The 19,632-nt window shown below is 41.5% G+C and overlaps 1 protein-coding gene across 2 annotated transcripts in view; it reads left to right on the top strand.

Moving 5' to 3' along the window:
• The first annotated feature begins 7,643 nt into the window (after positions 1-7,643).
• The window catches only part of FRYL (FRY like transcription coactivator), a 184,923-nt gene continuing 172,934 nt past the window's right edge, over positions 7,644-19,632 (top strand). For both annotated transcript variants that reach the window (XM_042466787.1, XM_042466786.1), the window contains exons 1-2: positions 7,644-7,831; positions 18,501-18,682. The gene's annotated coding sequence lies outside the window, so the exon portion shown is untranslated. The remainder of the gene's footprint in view (positions 7,832-18,500; positions 18,683-19,632) is intronic.

The raw sequence follows: 19,632 nt of genomic DNA, 5'->3' as shown, positions 1-19,632 counted from the left end.
AGTTTCACTTCACAGCTGACAAGTTAGGGACTTTGGGAAATCACAGGAAAACCATTCTAAAAGCTGTATATTGTTCTGCTTCCCTTTCCCCCAGAGAGCTGAGAGGAAGGCAAAGAAATGAATGGCAAAATGCAGCTGCGTTGGGGTAAGGCACACAAGTTTCCCCAAGGTCTATGAGCACAGAAGCATACAAGACTATGGAGGGCAGGATTTGAATCCCTGCTCAGCCATGGAAATCTACTGGGTGACCTTGGGCAAGTCACACTCTCTCAGGCAAAGGCAAATCCCCTCTGAACAAATTTTGCCAAGAAAACCCTGTGATAGGTTTGCCTTACAGTGGTCATACATTGGAAATGACTTGACGGCACACAACAACAAGAAGAAGAATGAAAGTGGCTTGGTGTTCTGATGGCTAGCCTAGAATTTCAGTCTTATCATGATGTTAAAAAAGCGTAAGCAGTACCTTTTGTGTCTGGCATACTATGTTGCCCACCTTAAAGCATTGACACAACAGACCTATTTCATTTCTGAGCAAGCTGTGTTATTTCTGATTCCCCCAATGCATCAAGTAAAAGAGGAAGACTGGATCTCAGGTCATTATGTCATGACATCCCTCTTGACATACTGCATTTTGTGCTGCTGCTTTCGACAAGCTGAAAGAGAAGTCACAATTTCCCCAGAAGATCTTTTATTTTAAAAGATGAATATGTTAACTGTAGGGTTAACTGCTTCCTGGTGAACACAATAGTCATACTGTTCTGAGATCAAGCACAATAAAATTAATGTACTGATTTCATAAGTATAAAATTAATGACTGTCAAATATCCTTGATTTACAAGTTGCAAATTTTCCCTTTCATGCAATTGAAAAGCTCTCCTTCTAGCATTCTTTGAGAAACTTTGAGGATTTTCTTCGTGATTAATGCAGTTACCTGTGCTATTAACAAAACAGGGAAAGAATTATACTAAGCAAAACTTACTGAGTTATGCTTAAATAATTATGAATTACTAATTCATCTGGGTGGATTCCAAAATGCCACTGGCAAGTTCCTACATATCACATCTAGATGCGCTTCTGTTGAAGTCCTGATCATTCTTTGGGATTCTGGGGTGACTTGTCAAAACAGCCACTTTCATAATTTGCAGCTGATTCAGCTTCTTGGTTCAACAAGTTTTGGGAACAATTAAATACAGTAGTTGCAGCCACAGGTGGAATGCACATGAAGGAACTATGGAAGGTGGTATGTATGTGAAGAAGACTAAATGCAGTCTAGATTTCATCTTATAGACAGTTCTATAGTAGTGCAAGGAGTAATTCTCACTAGTGTGGTATCTTCATAAGTGCAATCTAACTGGGCTTTGCCAAGAGTACATGATCTTTCCCAGTCTTGCCAATAAGATGATGTCTTGTGACACGTTTACTAGACATTTAAAATATAAAGTCACATCTGTAGTAACCTAGCTTTATCTTTACACCCAGTGGACATATCCAAATATCCAAAGGACCATTGTGTTTAATACTGTGGGATGATTTGTATGCTCACCATCAAGAAAATGTGGCTAGCAACTTTCTTGTTTGACCTTTTTGGGTCTTAGCATCAGGGAGGAGATGTCTTACTGACTGACTGGCTAGGTCCAACAAAGTACAAATGATTTTTTCTAAGACAGTGATGAGCATCTTTGAAAGCACTTTCACTCACTTCACTGATCTTGCACCCACTTTTTTTTAAAAGTAAAAAAGATCCCACACTCCTCTTTAGAAACTATAGGGAGCAAGTCCGTTGAGTTTTTCAGCTTCCAATGACTAGAAGTCACCTCTGGTTTCTAAACAAGGCCCCTCTGTCCTAAAACAATTGCGGGAGAGGGAAAATTGTCACATTGTCAAATTACCATTATAGCCTTTGGAAAGCACATCTCCTATTTCTCACACTGTTCAAGCAGAGATTTGTAGACACCATTAAAGGTATATAGACAGCTGTTTTTCTAGTTCAGGAAATCCTTGCATTGAAGCTTAGAACTCATCCTTCTGCACCAATTCATTTCAAACACTTCTGAAGGTGCCACCCATTCCTGCTTCTCAGCCAGGGCCTGATCTGACCAGATAATTGCATATATTTCCCCACCATATGCAGTTTGGCTATCTTGGGTAAAGACTATAGGTATGGAAGAGTCTTGACTAAATGAATACTGAAAGAATGAATGAATAAGAATGTGTAAATTTTAAAATTGAAATAAAAATTTAATTAAAAAAAAAAAAGAGACAGCTAGGCAAGTGTGACAGCAAGCTCCAGCTTAACGGCTGCCATATCAGTGTCCAGAGTCTCATTAGGGTCTATAGGAATCTGTTGGGAGTCCTCTTCCACCTCCTAATCCTCCAAGAAGACCACTAGTCCATGTCGCGACACACTGAAGCCACTCCAGTTCCAACGCCTCAGTAAATTCACATTTTTAATCAAATTCAGGAGATACTGTAGAATTGCTGAACTAATTTAAGTAATTGGATTAACAGTGATTTCCACTGTTGAAATTCACAACTCTGTTCTAACATGTCCATAAAATTAACATATCAGTTCAATCAAAACCATATCATTTGCAAAGATAGCAGGATGCAGTGAAGGGAGGAGATGCTTAACCTCTGTATCAGGGATTAATGTGTTACTCTCCGTATGTTATTGAACTACAGTTTTCATAGCCAGTGGTGAGGTACAATGTGCCTAGCAGTCCAATAACATCTCAGCAACCATGTGTTGCTCTTTCCTGGATTATATAATATGGCAAATGTTCACAGATCTTCAAGTACTTCATTATCATAGTTAGAAGGTTATATAATATATAAAAGCATTTAAAAACATTTTAACAATGGATAAAGCTGTGAAAAATGGGCCAAACACGTCTGTAACCAGTTATAATAGTAAATTATGTAATTTCCAGAGCACCTATAAATAGTAAGAGAATTATCTATTCCCCACATGTAATATAAGAGGTAACTGTCATTATAGTTCCATGGCTCAATAGTAGCTATTTACTATTATATTTGCAACTGGAAAAAAATAGTCTCTTTCCCCTTTCTGAAAATTAACTAAAATAGTTGTGCTAGGTACTTCTAAACATATTGGAATGCTACAAGACATTGATCCTTACACAAAACACACTCTCCTGTTGTCCATCTTATCATAATCTTAATATGCATAACAGAGCATGAAAGAACAGCATAAGGTAATATTTGAAATATGTGATATTCTTCCAGTGTTTAGAGGCATCACACCACATAACCCCAAAGACTTACAGTTATACAGCAAGAGGTGAGGTTATCTGTCATCAAGTTATAATCATTATATAATTTGTTATACCTCCATTATTGGGAGCAAGTTAATTATAGTTGCTTCCAAGTATATAAATTGTGAGGAACTATAAAGGTACAATTATTTCAAAAGAAGTTTCTCCAGGCATTATGTTTTTCCAAATTCATAGCTGAAGTAGAACAGCCTGGGAAGTTCAGTGCTTTATCCGAGTAAAACAAGGTAAGTAATTTCTGGCAAAGGACAATGGCTACATATTTGACGTTACTTAGCCTCCCTCCAAGAGTAAAAAATATATGAGTTTTAGGGAGTGAAAGCTTATTTTCATTTTGAAAATAAGCAGCACCCTTAATAAGTAGAAGCCACTTTTTCAGATCTTATGTTACAGTTACCTTGGCACCAAAGCTACCCCATGGTCAGGTCATAGTGGATTGTCATATCCAATACATCAGAGTGTGCGCTCACATTCACATGAGCCCCCAACCACTTTTGGTAGCTCTTCAAGCCCATTTTCCAGTGTTCTTGCCCCAGGATTCCTCCCTTTGCCCAATGGTCCTAGAGAGCGGGATCAGGCCATGAGATATGCTTCTCCCTGGCAATGGAATAAATTTCCAACCACGTCTATGTGAGTCCTATAGGAATAGCATTCTAGAAAAGGGATGCAGGTGTATCCCTCTTTCTCTAACAATCTAATACCTGCAATACCTGGAGGGCCAGAGTTTGGACATAACTGCTTTAGGTAGACTGAGGTACCTGTACAAATTGTGTCCCTCCTACATACCCAAGTGCGCCCTGCTGCTTTGGAGAGCTTTGTTGGTTCTGTGCCAAATTCTGGAGGCAAATGGGCTGGCCAAGCCCTCCAATGCCATCAAGGTTCCAAATGTCTTGCTTCAAGGGATCCTTAGTGCCCTTGCATCGTACTCAAAATGCCCTAGGACACTGCCTATGCTGCAACAGCACAGGCAATTTTTCAGGGTCCACAATGTCTGGATTTGAAGAAAGACTCTTTAGATCCATGCTCTGGGACTCGGCCAACTGGTGCTGATCTTCACAAAGCCCAATGCCATCCTTCTGTATCACCCTCAAAGAAAGAGGATGGACAACAGCAATGGGGTGGTAGTGGTAGCAGCAGAAGAGTTTGCATTGCCAGTAAGGGTTATTTCTGAGAAGGCAATTATATGATTGCACTCCAGAACAGCTATCATATTTCAGTTTTTTTTAGCTGCACAGAAATGAAACATCTGACCAACAAAGCCACCATGGAAGCACATTCATTGTGTTGTGTGCAAAAGAACAATTTCCTCTTCACAGAGGAATCTAGGGAAAACTGGTTATGTAAGTTGGCAGCAGAGTCTGTCTGTGCAGACTGCTATTTGTTCAAACATCAGACACCTATATCTGCTCACCATTAAAGCATTAGCATCTTGGGGGAAGAAAAAATATGGCTGTGATTTTTTAAAATCACCTGCATGTTAACATTAGTTTCAATGTCTATATATGTGGGGCTTAAAAAAAAGGTACAAAGACAGCCTGAAGTTTGGAAAGGAGGGAAAGGTGACAATAGAGCTAATGGTAAGTATATCTGCTAATTTTGCAAGGGCAGAGAAAAACATTGTATTACGAGAGACATATGTTGCAATGTTATTTATTACATTTATAGACTGTTTTTTTTCCTAGAAGGAACTCAAAACACTGTATACTCTACCCCACTTCCAAGTTTTGAGGACATGCTGCTGGAAGCTGATCACAGGCTAAGGTAACGCTAATGTATTTTATGGTGACTAGAAATTTGAACCCAGATCTCCTCAGTCCCAATCCTTTGTTCTAACCACTATATTATACAGGCTTTCTTTAAACACAATACAAGGGGGAAAGCATGCTACAGAATTCTACAGATGTTGTATATAAAGTGGCATCTTAAAAGAATTAAGAGTGAAGAATCATTTAAGAGACTACCTCTTTACATTTTCAAGATTTTCAAAAGAAATATTTTCATGATTTCCCATAAAACAATGGGCAGTCAGTGTAAGTCGTTAGAGCAGAAAAACTGCCATATGCCTTATGTTTTGGACTATAACCCCCACACAGTTCCCTACCACTGGCAGTACTGGCTGGGGCTGCTGGGAGCTATGGTACAAAACACTGAGAGGCACCAGTTTGCCTGCCCCTCAATTAGAAGGGTAGATTAGGAGTGGGAAGACCCAGGTGCAAATCCATGCTCAACCAGTGAATGTTCTTGGGAGGATCAAGGTCATGCGCTCTAACTTATCTCAAGCCTTTTGCTGGATGTGTGTGTATGATTCCTATGTAGATGAGAGAGCCAGCTTGGTGTAGTAGTTTGACCACTGGACTTATTTATTTATAGTATCTGTACTCCGCTCTTCAGCCACAAAGATTCTCAGAGCGGCTAACAGGTAGACGTTATTCCCTGACCTCAGGCTTACAATCTTAAAAGACATGACACAAAAGGAGAAGGGAATGGTGGTGGGGAAGGGGATCAAGTCCAGTGGTTTGGGGATGCTTTGATTTAGATTTCCTGCATGGCAGGATGGGGTTGGCCCTTGTGGTCTCTTCCAACTCTATGATTTTATGATTCTAAGAATCGTAATGTGGGAGTGAACTAAATGATCAAACGCTAAGAAATATTAAGACAGTGATTGTCACTGAACCATCCCAGAAAAAATAAAACGTACGTTTACTTGGGAGTAAGTTATACAGAAGATATCAAGGGCACTTCTAAGTAGACATTGTACTTGTTGGAGTCGTCATATTTAAGGATCCCTGAAGGATAATGGATGGAAAGTGTAATCTAGTCTCCTGCTGCAAGTAGGCAAAATTAATAAAACTCTTCCTGCCAATGTTGAGCTCCCTGTGACCTTAAAAAGAGACATATGACTAACACGCTTTCTGCTCTTCAGCAGTATGATATACACTACTAGTCTGTCAACTAACCACAGATCTGCGCAATGACATGTGTGAATGTCCCAAGGCAAGTATTGCTTCCACATTACCTTTTATATCAGTCCAGATGTGACGGCAGGAACAGCTCCTTTGAATATGTGTCTGTATGCGCAAGGGTGGGAGGAGCACCATGCGCACAACAATAGGTTCTCTAGTCATAACTTGTCTTAGCCTGGTAACAAATGTTAACCCCGCCATCAAGAATAGATTTAAAAAAAGTTTCTGAAGTGAAATACATAGATCACATTATTTTTGGTTTACCTAGTTTTTGGGTTTTGCCTTATATAGCCTAGAGCTAGATTATAGAAAGAACGTGTGTGTATGTGTGTGTGTGTGTGTAATAGGAGGATTAATTATTATCCTTTAGCCTCATCCATATTTTATTGTGTTTAGTTTCTGGTTGCCTGAATCATATCTGTAACATAGAATGATAGAATCATAGAGCTGGAAGAGACCGCAAGGGCCATCCAGTCCAACCCCATTCTGCCATGCAGGAAATCACAATCAAAGCATCCCTGACAGATGGCCATCCAGCCTCTGCTTAAAGACCTCCAAGGAGGGAGACTCCACTACACTCCGAGGGAGTTTGTTCCACTGTCGAAGAGCCCTTACTGTCAAGAAGTTCCTCCTAATGTTGAGTGGAATCTCTTTTCCTGGAGCTTGCATCCATTGCTCCGGGTCCTAGTCTCTGGAGCAGCAGAAAACAAGCTTGCTCCCTCCTCAACATGGCACCCCTTCAAATATTTAAACAGGGCTATCATAGTATAACAATTATGTGTGAATTGAACTGTTCTTCAGATCAAGGGCAGCCACTAGGGCTGTATCTGCAGTGCAGAAATAACCTAGGTTAACAGCACTTTAGCTGCCATATCTCAATGTTATGGAATTCTGGGAATTGTAGTTTGTTGTGGCACCTGAGCCATTTTACAGTGGTGGCTAAATATCTCACAGAACTACTGTTCCCAGAATTCAAAGCATTGAGCCATGGCACTTAAAGTGGTGTCAAACTGGGTTATTTCTGCAGCGTGAACGCAGCCCAGGGCCACTTTAAAGGGCAAAGCTCCCCCCAGCCTTTGTACCAGGGCTAAACAGCTGGGCAGTCCCGCCCCCTCTGCTCGGGAATAGGCTGCCCGGGGCTGATGAGTGATGTCCCCCTCGACGACTCAGCGGGAGAGGAAATGACCCCGGGCGGCCAATCAGCGGCGAGCTTTGACCGACGCGGCGCAGGGATTGGCGGAAGCGATCGCCCGCCTTCGAGCATACGTTTAGGGGGCGGGACTTAACCTCAGCGAAAGCCACTCAGGAGGCGGGGAAAGAAGAATGGCAGGCGTGTCGACGAATGAGCGGCCGGGATGCGTGTTCCTGTTTGAAGGGGGAGGCGACGAGGCGGGAAGAAGAGGGAGCTGGGCTGCCCAGTGATCGAGAGAAAGAGAGGAGTCTGGATAAAGGCAGAGACTAGAGAGGCATTGAGGATAGTCCTTAAAGGGATGGCGATGGCCGGGAAGAGGGATCTCTAAGGGCGGCGTCGGCGGAGGAGAAGACTCAACCAACCACTACCAGCAGCAGCAGCAGGTTTGTAAGGCTGGTGGAGGGGGGCTCCATCCCGAAGGTCAGAGAGAGAGAGAGGCTGAAGGGAGCTCGCGCCCAAAGGAAATGGAACGCTCAGCCGCGCGAGGCACGCGCCGTAAACAAGGAAACCGTTGGAACGCTGGGGGGGGGGGAAGAGGAGGGAGAAGCGCTCTCTCGAGCCACGCCCCTTCGAACGTCCGCGAGACGCTTATCGTCCGTTTGGATTACTGTACTGTATATTTCTTGTTTCTCCGCCGCCGCCGCCGCTTCTTTTGTTTATAGTATAGCCAGACTGGGGCGGTCGGTCGGTCGTCTTTTTGGTGCGAGGAGGAGATTAATACGCAGTGCCATATCCACTCCTTCCCTAATGGTCGCCCTTAAGAAACGATTAAGGAGGCGCCCTCGTCGTCTTCTCTTTCTCCTGTTCCTCTTCCTCCCCCTCTCACACATACAGTCCACACTATAAAAATAACGCGCTCTCAGAACGCGTTATTCCCTCCCCCCGCGTGGACGCCCTTCTTTTGTGGCCCCTGAGGGAAACCAACGGGAGGAAATAAATAAATAAAGGCTTGGCGGCGCTTCTCAGAGGAAACAGACCGTTAAATAAATCTTTCACTGAGGGCGGCGGCCAAATTCCTCTCTGTGTGTCTCGTTTCTGTGCAAAGCTGCCCCTTCTCCTCTCAGAATCTCGCTTGTGGAGAATTAAAATGTTTGTTTGTTTCTTCAAACTTGTGTTTTGCGTGTTTTATAGTGTTTTGGCTTGGACTGTTTTAGGTTCGTAAGCCGCCTTGAGCCCCTGTAGTGGGAGGAAGGCGGGATATAAATAAACATAATACACTTGTCTCTCACAAGACAGCCGTGAATGTGGAAAAACTGCACCTCTCTAGGAATCTCTAGGTCCTCCAGGGCAACTCTATGGTCAGCGTCCCACAGACACTGGCCATAGAATTTCACTGGCCTAGGAGAGCGTTCTCTCTAGGAACCCTCTAGGTCTTTCAGTGCAACTTTTAGTTACAGTTGACCATAGAGTTGCACTGGAGGACCTAGATATCCCTAGAGAGGACGCATTAATCAAATCCATGGATAATCAAATCCACAAATATCAAAGCCGCAAATGTGGAAGGATGCAATTCCCAGCATTCCCTAGCACTGAGCCATGGCATTTAAAGTGGTCTCAAACTGTGTGACCAGAAGGTCCTCCTTTTTCCAGGACGCATCCTACATTTCAGCCTTCTGTCCAGGAGGAATGTCAGGGTGGCCAGACATCCCCTTTTTCCTGGACATGCTCTACGTTTCAGCCTTCTGTCCAGGAGGCATTTCACAACGAGCATGACTTAAAAACATGCATTTATCTGAGCATTTTTAGCTTTTGTTCGGTCATGCCCTGCATTTTCCTTAAACGTCCTACATTTCACAGCCCCTTGCCCTCCTTTGCAGTTAGGACATCTGGTTTGCCCCAAGTGGTGTCTGGTAGGAGCTGCCTTTGGAGGCGGCTCAGATTCTGGATTGCCGTTTTGGGGGGGCACGGGTGCATGTGTATAAAACTGAAGGAATGATGATGGGGTGGTGGTGTTGCGTTGGTTAGCAGCCTGGCATTGCTCCCTCCCTCCCTCCCTCCATGGCATGTGCACTTGACACACCGGAGGCGAGAACAAGGGCTCTCTCTGTTGATCAGCAGCGTGGAACAAGTGAGACAATGGGTCTTTATTAGGCTGGCTGGAACTTGCCGTCTTGTTCTGTAGGCCCAGCACTGCTGCTCAAACTGTTTAAAAAGTTGTGTGGGTGGGACTCCTGCTTTGGAGCAACAAGACAGAACTGTCCCTTGAAGGAAGAGTAGTGCAGGATCTTGGGTGCAGCCCACTTCATACGGCTTCGTAGGTCCAGTCCGGAGGTATGAAATGTAGGCGGTTTCCCACATCCACGGGTTCAACTATCCACGGCTTGAAAATGTTTTAAAAGTATATGTAGTGTATATATTTGACTATAAGTCAACCTCATGTAAAGCTTGAGGGGGATTTTGGTACCAAAATTATGGGTTTTGATATGACTCATGGATAAGTTGAGGGTAAAACTTAGGGTCATGTAATGAAGGATGTAAAGAATGAAGCAAAGGAAAACAATGCCAAAAAAACTTTTAAAAATTCCAGCAGGGATAACTATTTGTGTTCATACTAAAAGCTGGATGGATGAGAGTATAGAAGGCGGACAGAGCTCCCAGGGCAGATTAAACTCTTGCCTTTCACCAGGGGATGGTTGTGTGTGTGATTTAAAGTACACTACTTACATTGATCTGTTGATAAGTTGACTCAGGTTTTTGGGGTCAATTTTTTAACCTACATTTTTAGACTTATACATGAGTTTTGTTGTTATTAACTGCCCTTGAGTCAATCTTGACTCATGACAACCCTATGGATGAGACATCTCCAAGACCCTCTGTCTGCCACTGCTCTGCTTAATTCCTGCAACCCCATACCTGTGACCTCCTTAATAGAGTCCATCCATCTGGCATGTGGCCTTCCTCTCTTCCTACTTCTCTCCACCTTTCCCAGCATTACTGTCTTTTCCAGTGAGTCCGCCCTTCTCATGATGTATCCGAAGTACGACAGCCTCAGTTTGCTCATCTTGGCTTCCAGGGAGGTTTCTTGCTTGATTTGAAATGTCTATTTAACAAATTGTAAGCCGCTCTGATAGTCTTCGCTCAAGAGCAGGGTATTAATAATAATAATAATAATAATAATAATAATTTGCTCTAGGACCCATTTGTTTGTCCTTTTGGCTGTCCATGGGATCCTTAGCACTCTTCTCCAGCACTACATCTCAAATGAATGGATTTTCTTCCTATCTTCTTTCTTAACTGTCCAGCTCTCGCATTTATATATGGTAATAGGGAATACAATGGCTTGTATGATTTTAACTTTTGCGCTCAGTTGTATATCTTTTCATTTTAGAATCTTTTCTAGTTCTTATATTCCAAAAGACAAACATTGATTTTGCCATTTTATAAAAGGGACATCACAATTTAATTATGCCATTGCATCTAATGGAACTTGAGCATCCACAGATTTTGGTATCCACCTGGGTCCTGGAAACAAACCCCAACGGATACCAAAGAACCACTGTACAAAAATAAAACCCTTTAAAGAGAGAGAAATTATCCTTGATCATGGCTGGTAACCTATGAACAAGGTGGAACTTTCCTAGTTAATGAATGTATTGTTGTGATACCAGTATGTAGCATCTATTAATGGGCTACATACTTAGTGTCTCAGTAGAACCTGTATACAAACAGGAACTACAATCTGTTGTTTATTGTTCATATAGGAATTGCTGTTAGGAGCAATCAAATCAGATGCAGAGTGCATCTGCACTGTAGAAATAATACAGTTTGGCACCACTTTAACTGCCGTAGCTCCATCCTACAGAATTCCAGCATTTGTAGTTTTGAGAGGTGCCAACACTTTTTGGCAGAGAAGGCTAAAGACGTTGTAAAACTACAACTCCCAGGAGTCCATAGGAGTTACAGTACTTAAAATACTGTCAAAATTCTGGAACTGTGTTTCTACAGTGTAGATGCACTCCCAGTCAGGCAAATATATCAAAAGACTTCCCTCTAAGCCAAGTCTCAGGATCCCTTAGCTAGAAAAGCAAGTGTTTTCTTGAGGCTGTTGATTCTTGTTTTCCAACCCCGGCTCTGCGGGGGTGGTGGTGGGTATCCTCAAGAACAGTGACGACAGATCTCAGATGCAAAGCTTTAAATACCTATAACCACTACTCTGAGATCATATAAGTGCATATTTATTCTCTCCCGCCTCCATAATTGCAAGTCTGTCATATTTGTGGTGAGGAGCAGAAGTCCATTCTTTCTCCCCCTTCCCCTTGGGCTGGTTTATTATGCTTTGCTTTACTGTGTTCATTTTGCTGGGATTAGCAATGCACTGATTTTTTAAAAATGTTATTTCTGTTTCTGAAAAACTGGAGATGGAATTAACTATTCATTCAGGAGTTATTTAACAAATAACAATAAATTTATTGACAAAGTGGAATCATAGACTCATAGAATCGTAGAGTTGAAAGAGACCACAAGGGCCATCCAGTCCAACCCCTGCCATGCAGGAACTCTCAATCAAAGTAATACAAGCAATGGCAGGATGGTATAGAAATACAGTGAATCCTCATCTGTGGATCATCATGCCTCATTATTAAATGGCAGTGGCATGAATGTATGCACTTCAGTATGTACTCATTCATGTTGCCGCTATTTAATAATATGGGGCCTGATCATCTATGTTTTTCCCTATCCACATGGCAGGGGGAGTGGAACCGAACCCTTGTGGACCACTGTAATACAGTTTCTATGTATCCTGTATTATCTACGTACTCAGAGAGGGTAAGTCGATAACTAAAATCCAAACAGTAAGCTGGTTATAGTAAGATAGTAAAAGCCAATTTGCACTGCTGTAGAAGTTGGTTTCCACAAATACATTACTATATTGCAGTGTGTCTCCTCTTTTTGTAACTTATGGTAAATAAATTTTGTGTAAGTTATAGAATTTCCACAGAAGGTTACAGGGCAACAACTGGAGGGTTGTTGACATTCTTATCTTTGCTTCTGCTGTTGCTTTTGGGTGCAGGAAAAGAAAACATTGAAGATTAATCCTACAGACTTGTTTTTAAAATATCACCTGATGTAGTTGTCTTGGGTAGAATGTAGTCCTACTGGTTATCTTCCATTCTGTTCAAAGCAGTGGTTCGCGAGGGATGGAAAAAGAAGACTTGTATCTCTCTCTGGCTTTGCTTCGCAAACGAAGATTCAGGAAGGACTCATCCCGCGCTTTGTACAAGCGCATTGGTGACTAAAAAGGCCAATCCAGGACAAACAGGTCCGGTTGCAGAAAGCACAGCGGAAAGTCTCCTTGAGTGATGTTTCTGGGTTGTGGTTCTTTCTGTGTTGTCGTTTCTCTTCGAGACTCATTCGGCGTGAGTTTTTGAAAAAAGGCTTCAGCATCGTGGATAGTGCGTCTCCATGCCTCCCGATGTATAGGCATAGCATTATTAGGATTTGGCCGATGAGTAAAGAAGAATATATAGGTATGTGGTTGTTAATGTTCAGACTGGAAAATACCAATAAAGAATACCAAATGTCTTATAGTTTCTTGCCAGTAACTGAATTCTGAACTTGTGGAACTCGCTCTACTAGGCCTCCTGAGCCACCATAGTGAAAAAGTCTAGTGGATGAATTGGTATATTATACTTACCAACATCCTAGATCTTATAAGGGTTGGGTGGTGGGTGGGAATAATATGAGGAGTACACTCAGTTTATCAGACAATAAAATCCGAACTATCTTTAATCTTATTTCTCACAGAGGTAGCATTTCAAAGATTTAGCCATATTAGTCTGTAGAATCAGTATATAGCGGGATCTTTTAGCATCTTTGAGTTGGCAGCATGAGCTTTCGTAGACTTCAGTCTACAGTACTTCCTCAGACAGATATTATACTGAATATCTATGCAATTCAGTATAACTTCGTCTATGAAATCTGAAGTCTATGAAAACTCTTGCTGCCAATTTTTTTCTTTCAGTTAGTCTCAAAGGTGCTACAAGATCTCTCCACATACTTATTTCTCACAATTTTTCAGTGCTAATGTTTCTTCCCACTGTGCACCCAAACAGACTGCAGCCAAAAACAAGCTTATGGGAGGGGTACAGAAGGAGGAAAGAAGAAATGCATTTAATATTAGCATTTTGCTAAGAAGCCGGCTACCATTTGCGAGATTATGACTAAATGCTTTGTAAGTTAAAACCTGCGCCTTATCTTGCAACATAGCGGGTTTGCATCGTTATATAGCCATGGTTCCTTCCAAGCAAACAGGTAGTGTAGTTGGAGAGATAACCATCTAAAGATAGCTTAGCTGAAGGGGGGCCTCCTACCACTTTTAATACGGTGCAGGTTATGGAAATATTAGCCCTAGATCTGTAGATGTCCTGATTCTAGGCCAGGGATTCACATACAAAGAGTCATATAAAACAAATAGGACATCGAGGGGGGGAAATGAGGTTGATTAATCATGCATATGAGAAATATATGAAGGGGATACCTAACCCGTTTCCAAATGGATAATTAAAAATAAATTTTATTGACTTGGTTCTGCAGTATTCTTTAACATCATAGGAATTCTAATATTTTTTAAGGGATAAAAGGTGCTGTGTTCACAGAAGTGTTTTAGAGTGAAAAGTATTCAAAATGTGATTTGAAGTAACCAGAAGCCCATAATTTTTTGTGTCACAACAAAATGGAGTCAGTATGGCACACAGCCATTTATGTTTCTGCATGCTTTTTTCTGGCAGTGTCAATACATTATATGGCAGTAAACATAAAAAGCTAAAGGTTTCCCCTTTGACATGACTGTCAAGTCATGTCTGAATAGGTGGTGGTGATCATCTCCATTACTAAGCCAAGGGAACCAGTGTTGTCTGAAGATGACTCAAGTGGTCATGTGTCCAGCATGACCACATAGAACACTTTTACCTTTCCATTGAAGTGGTACCTGTTTATTGACTTACACTTCTACATGCTTTCGAACTTCTAAGTTTGCAGAAGCTGGGACTAGTGGCGGGAGCTCACTCCATCGGGTGGCACTATTAATGGAGAGGTACTGAAAGTAAAACATTTTAATTCACAAGCAGAAGGCATAGAAAGGAATTAAGATGCATTAATACTAATAAAAATGAGTTAGGTGTGTTATAATTATTTAACTCATTAAATGTTAGGTTGGGACATACCTTGGGATTTACGTGGAATGGCATGAAGGTTGTCACTGTTGATCCTGTGGGCACATTTATTTTATTGGCTCTTTCAAAAGTCTTATTTTCGTCTTTCTAAAGTTGCTTGAACCTAGACTTTCTTCTCCACATGGTGAACAGAGCCCATAATATCATTGTTGCTTCGTAATTGTGGGAGTCTGACATGTCTTGGAAAGGTTGGGAAAGGCTGTCTTAAAACATGGGATACCATCTTCCAACCCGTTTAGTTAGATGAGTCATTCGCCTGGATCACTTTTCACACTCCCCCAACACGTACACTTCACTTATTCATGAAACACTTTTTAATTTAAATGTTTGATTCTTTCATCCCCTCAAATGAGGACCAAATTTTTCCACATTTTTTCCTCACAGTGGGAGAAAATAAATGTGTCTGTGCAGTTCTAGCCTGGTAGCCACACATCCTGAAGTGTTTGGGAAGTTATTCTGGACAGAAATTTTGGCCCGGTCCAGACGGACGCAAAAGGACAGCCTTGTCATGTGTGAGAGGTGGCGATTCTAGACGCCCCTTGCACGTGACGAGGACATCAAAATGGCGGCACCCTGTACAGATGGGCGCAGCCATCGTTACATGCCAGATGCATAGCGTCTAAATGTTGCGGTGCCATTATGACATCGCGAGTGCACCATTGGCGCACTGTGATGTCATAATGGCGTCGCAGGAAGAACCTGTTTTTCTCGGGTTCTTTTTGGTCCGCGGGGAAGTCCCGTGGTTTGGAGGCTGCGGCTTCCATGTGGACCAAAACTAGGCGCTGGGAGACCATTCTTTTTGGACGGTCCGTCCCATGCTATACATTTGTATGTGTGCATGTGTGTGAAAGTCATGGGTTTTGTGTGAAAACGTCCAGATAGCCACATAGGTTTTGCATAAAACATTTGTTTCCATATAACCCAGAACATTTTTGGGCATTGAAATACCACCACTTCTGCATAAAAAAAAATCATGTGGCTATCCAAAAACAGTAGAGGTTTTTTTAGTGCAATAAACAAAACAGAACAAAACATTTTGCTGAAAAGATATGGGGTTTTGCACAAAAACTGCATCTATTTCTGTGCAGAATAATTTCCTCAAAAATCTGGGGAATTGACTGCTGTGTAAAATTTTCACCCCTGTGTTATCTGTCCTAATCATCAAATATCCCATTTTGACAAATAAATAATAACAAATATTCTTTCCTAATAAGAACCATGTGATGCACATCCTCCAGTCCTAATCCTCCTGAGCCAGCGGACCTTCTTGTTTTAATAAATCTTGACAGGTGGAGAGGTAACCACCCTTACAAATTTTAACAGCCTATTCTTGTGGAATACAGTTTGGCTTCCAGCTCTGAATTGCTCGTTCTATTCAGGCTCTATCTGTGCAATGTCCTGGACCAGGATCTTCATTTAATTTACTGCCTGCTTCTCATTCTTGTATACTTGGTTTGGTCAGGTACTTGCTAGTTAATCATAGTCACACCCCATGAGTGCCAACTGTCTTAGAATCTGAGTACACTGGGAAACCTTGTGTTATGGAACTGCCTTGTTATCTGTTCTAAATTAACCTGGGCCAATATAGGTATACCTCAGTTAACAAAGTTGGTGTGTTCTAGGACATTACTTCTTTAGCAAAGACGTTTGTACCGGCACATGGAAATAGCATGGAAAGAATAGGGATACCACACACACACAAAAAAGAGCTGATCAACATGTTTCTGCAAACTTTTTGTTTGAAACTAACAGTATCCACATGAAATGAAACAATCAGGTCAAGGAAGCCTTGTATGAGTAAAGAAACACATGTTGAACTGTCTAGAGACTGTGCTAACTGCAACCCTGTGGATGAGACATCTCCAAGCTCCCTGTTTTTCACTGCTCTGCTTAGGTCCTATAAATTCAGGGTTGCGACCTCCCTATCTGTCGTGTGGTCTTCTCTTTCTGCTCTTCTAGAGGGCATCTGTTCTAGAGCCCACATATTTGTCCTTTTGGCTGTCCACAGTATCCTCAGCACTCTTCTCCAGCAGCACATCTCAAATGAGTTGATTTTCTTTCTATTGGCGCTTTTTTTTTTTTACTGTCTAGGGAAATGGGCAATGGGAAATACAATGGCTTGGATGATTCTGACTTTAGTGCTCTGTTGTATATCTTTACACTTTAGGATTTTATCTAGTTCTTTCAAATGTAGAACCTCTGTGGTCATTTTTGTTTTCTTTATGTTCAGCAGTAGACCTGCCTTTGCACTTTCTTCTTTGACCTTCCTTAGTAATTGTTCCAAGTGTGTAATGTTTTCTGCTAGTAGTATGGTGTCATCTGCATATCTTAGATTGTTGATGTTCCTTCCTCTTATCTGCACCCTTCCTTCTTCTGAGACTGTTTGAATGCTTCCTCCAAAATGCATCCATGGTTAACTTTTCCCTTTCACCAGCCTCCATTTAGGATTTCCACTTTGGTGACCTGACTTATGTCTTAGCTTTCTTATTTGCGCTCCGCAAATACAAAGCCACATGTATTACTAAAATTTCATGGATGTCTGCTTTTGCTTTTGTCTGCGTGATTTGAAAACAGATCCTTATCTTGTTCTCTGGAAAGCCCTGATCAGGAAGTTGAATCAATTGTGCATAAAATGTGGAGGATGATTAAGAGGGAGTGGGCTTCCCATGTCTGACTGTTTCTCCATTGTTTACTGCTAAAAGGAAATCAGTAAATTCTTGTATTGGAACACTGATAAAACTCATTTGAGTACAGTTCTGTTTACATCTAGAGTCTTTTCTCCTATGATAATTAACAATATTTTGTTTTGTTTTTTAAACTAAGCCCTGCTGTTGCATGTTGAGACTTGAATTGTTGTAAACAGTTGGACTTCGTTGGAGCAGCCTGCAGGGTGAAATTAATAAATCCTAAACACTAAATACTTGCTGTAGCTCCTAGTAGGGAAGAGGAATGGCAGTGGTGGGGAGGAGTAGCATCCTGCAGCTTATGCAAGTTAAAACAAGCATGTAACTGACATGAGTCTGAGGTATGCTCTCTTGTGATTTTACAGTAGGTTGTTAATGAAGCATGGTTAACTTTTTTTAAAAATGAGATTACCCTTTTGTTTGTAATATGATTACTGTACTGGGGTTTTTTGTGCATACTTACTGCATTTACAACAATTCACTTAATGGATATTTTCAGATGTGAAATTTAAGTGTCTTTTCTGACAAGTTGCTAAATGGAAGAATTCATAGCTACTTCTATTAATCAAACCTCCTGTTTTCCTACAATGTCTCCACTGTAGCTTAGAAGTCAGCCATATGCTAGGTAAATAATATTCTGCTGTACAGTGGGCCCTTGGTATCTGCTGGGATTTGGTTCCAGAACCCTGTGGGTACCAAAATCTGTAGATGGTCAAGTCCCATTAAATACAGTGTCACAGTAAAATGTTATCTTAAAGTGGCAAAATCAAGGTTTATATACTGGAATTTATATATTTTAAAAATATTTTCAAGCCATAGATGGTTGAATCCATGAATAAACAATTTGTGGATGTGGAGGGCTGACTGTATATAAATGTCTTGAATGAAATACCCCTTAAAATAGGCAGAAGAGGAAATCTCGGTATCTCTGTGGTGGCCCGCTGTGTTTCAGTGGTCCTCCGTTTGTTGAGCAAATGGAAAGAAAAGAGATGGAATCATTGCTGGGTAGAATAAAATTGAAGTGGGAAAATGAAAAGTGGAATGTGACATGGTCTCCTCATGGCAAACCTGCTGACTGGTCAAAGAAGTTAAGTAGAAGCTGCCTTGAGGGTCCTGTTATGTTAGATTACATGATATAAATAAGTATAGTCTCCGTGTATATATATTAATGATCTATTATCTTTTTTCTTTTCTAGCTTATTGCACATGAGTTCCTTAAAAACCTGTGTCTCTCCAGCAAGTGGTCCAGATTTCTTTTCATTTTTATATCTAATCCTGCACACCGAAAGCACAAGCTTGGCTCCTAGGAAAGGGAAAATGTCATGATGAGTCCATTCCAGATGGTGTCCATTGTACAATTACAAATGGCTTTATACTGGTAAGATTATATATCATCTTGAACAAATTTTATATGTTAAAAATGTTAATTTCTGGTTTTTCCCCCACAAATGCTTAGATTTCTTCCCCAAATAAGGCTATTATAGATTTTCACACAATCATATGCTTCTAAGAATCAAAACAGACCGGCCCAAAGCAGAGCAGCGCTGGATTGGGGCTGCGGCAACCACATGCAACAACCCCAGTCAGCTTTTTTCCAACACAAGAGGAAGTGGCAAAATGCCGCTCCTTTTTGTGCTGGAAAAAGGGCGCCCGTTTCGCCACAGTTTTTCAGCGCTCCTGCAGCATGTGGTGTCTAAACACCGCACCGCTGGAGTGCCGGAAAGCTGCCACTGTGTAAATGGCCGAGCAGCTTCACTGTGGTTTCCTGACGGCTGTTGGGGCATGCGCTGTGTATATGCCATGCCCCCAAGCCACCAGGAAGTCAGCATATTTTGCTGGTCTGTTGCGGCCCTAAATTACTGTTCCTATTAAAATAGTACTTGTAATGCTTTTATTTTAATCATTCTTAATATTAGCAACAGTTTTAAAAGGACTTCTGACATAGTTTGGCTATAAATAATGAATTAGGTTATTTCCCCCTTTTTCACAGGCTTGCTTGTGAAAACTAAACTGGGCAGCCTACCCATTGTTGGCTTTTTAAAAGTGTATTTATTATTTATTTATTTGGGCCCTCAGTCGAAAAGGCTTGCAGAGCAGCTTACAAATAGTTAATTTGACAGTTCTCTGCCTTCAGGCTTATACTCTAATAAAACATGACACACAGTGAAAAGGGGATGGCAGTGCAGAGGGGATTAAGTCCAGCAGATGCTGGCTGCTCTTCTGTCCCTCTGAGGCCACAGCAGTGACAGTTGAAATGTAGGGAGGGCCTCTCACCAGCTGTTGTGACCAAGGTGCAATAGAGTTGTGCAGAAGTGGCAGTTGAAACAG

The sequence above is a fragment of the Sceloporus undulatus genome, chromosome 5 (genome assembly GCF_019175285.1).
Source record: "Sceloporus undulatus isolate JIND9_A2432 ecotype Alabama chromosome 5, SceUnd_v1.1, whole genome shotgun sequence".
In the NCBI taxonomy this organism is placed as follows: domain Eukaryota; kingdom Metazoa; phylum Chordata; class Lepidosauria; order Squamata; family Phrynosomatidae; genus Sceloporus; species Sceloporus undulatus.
The sequence above is the reverse complement of the archived record's forward strand: the minus strand, read 5'-3'. Positions and strand labels throughout refer to the sequence as shown.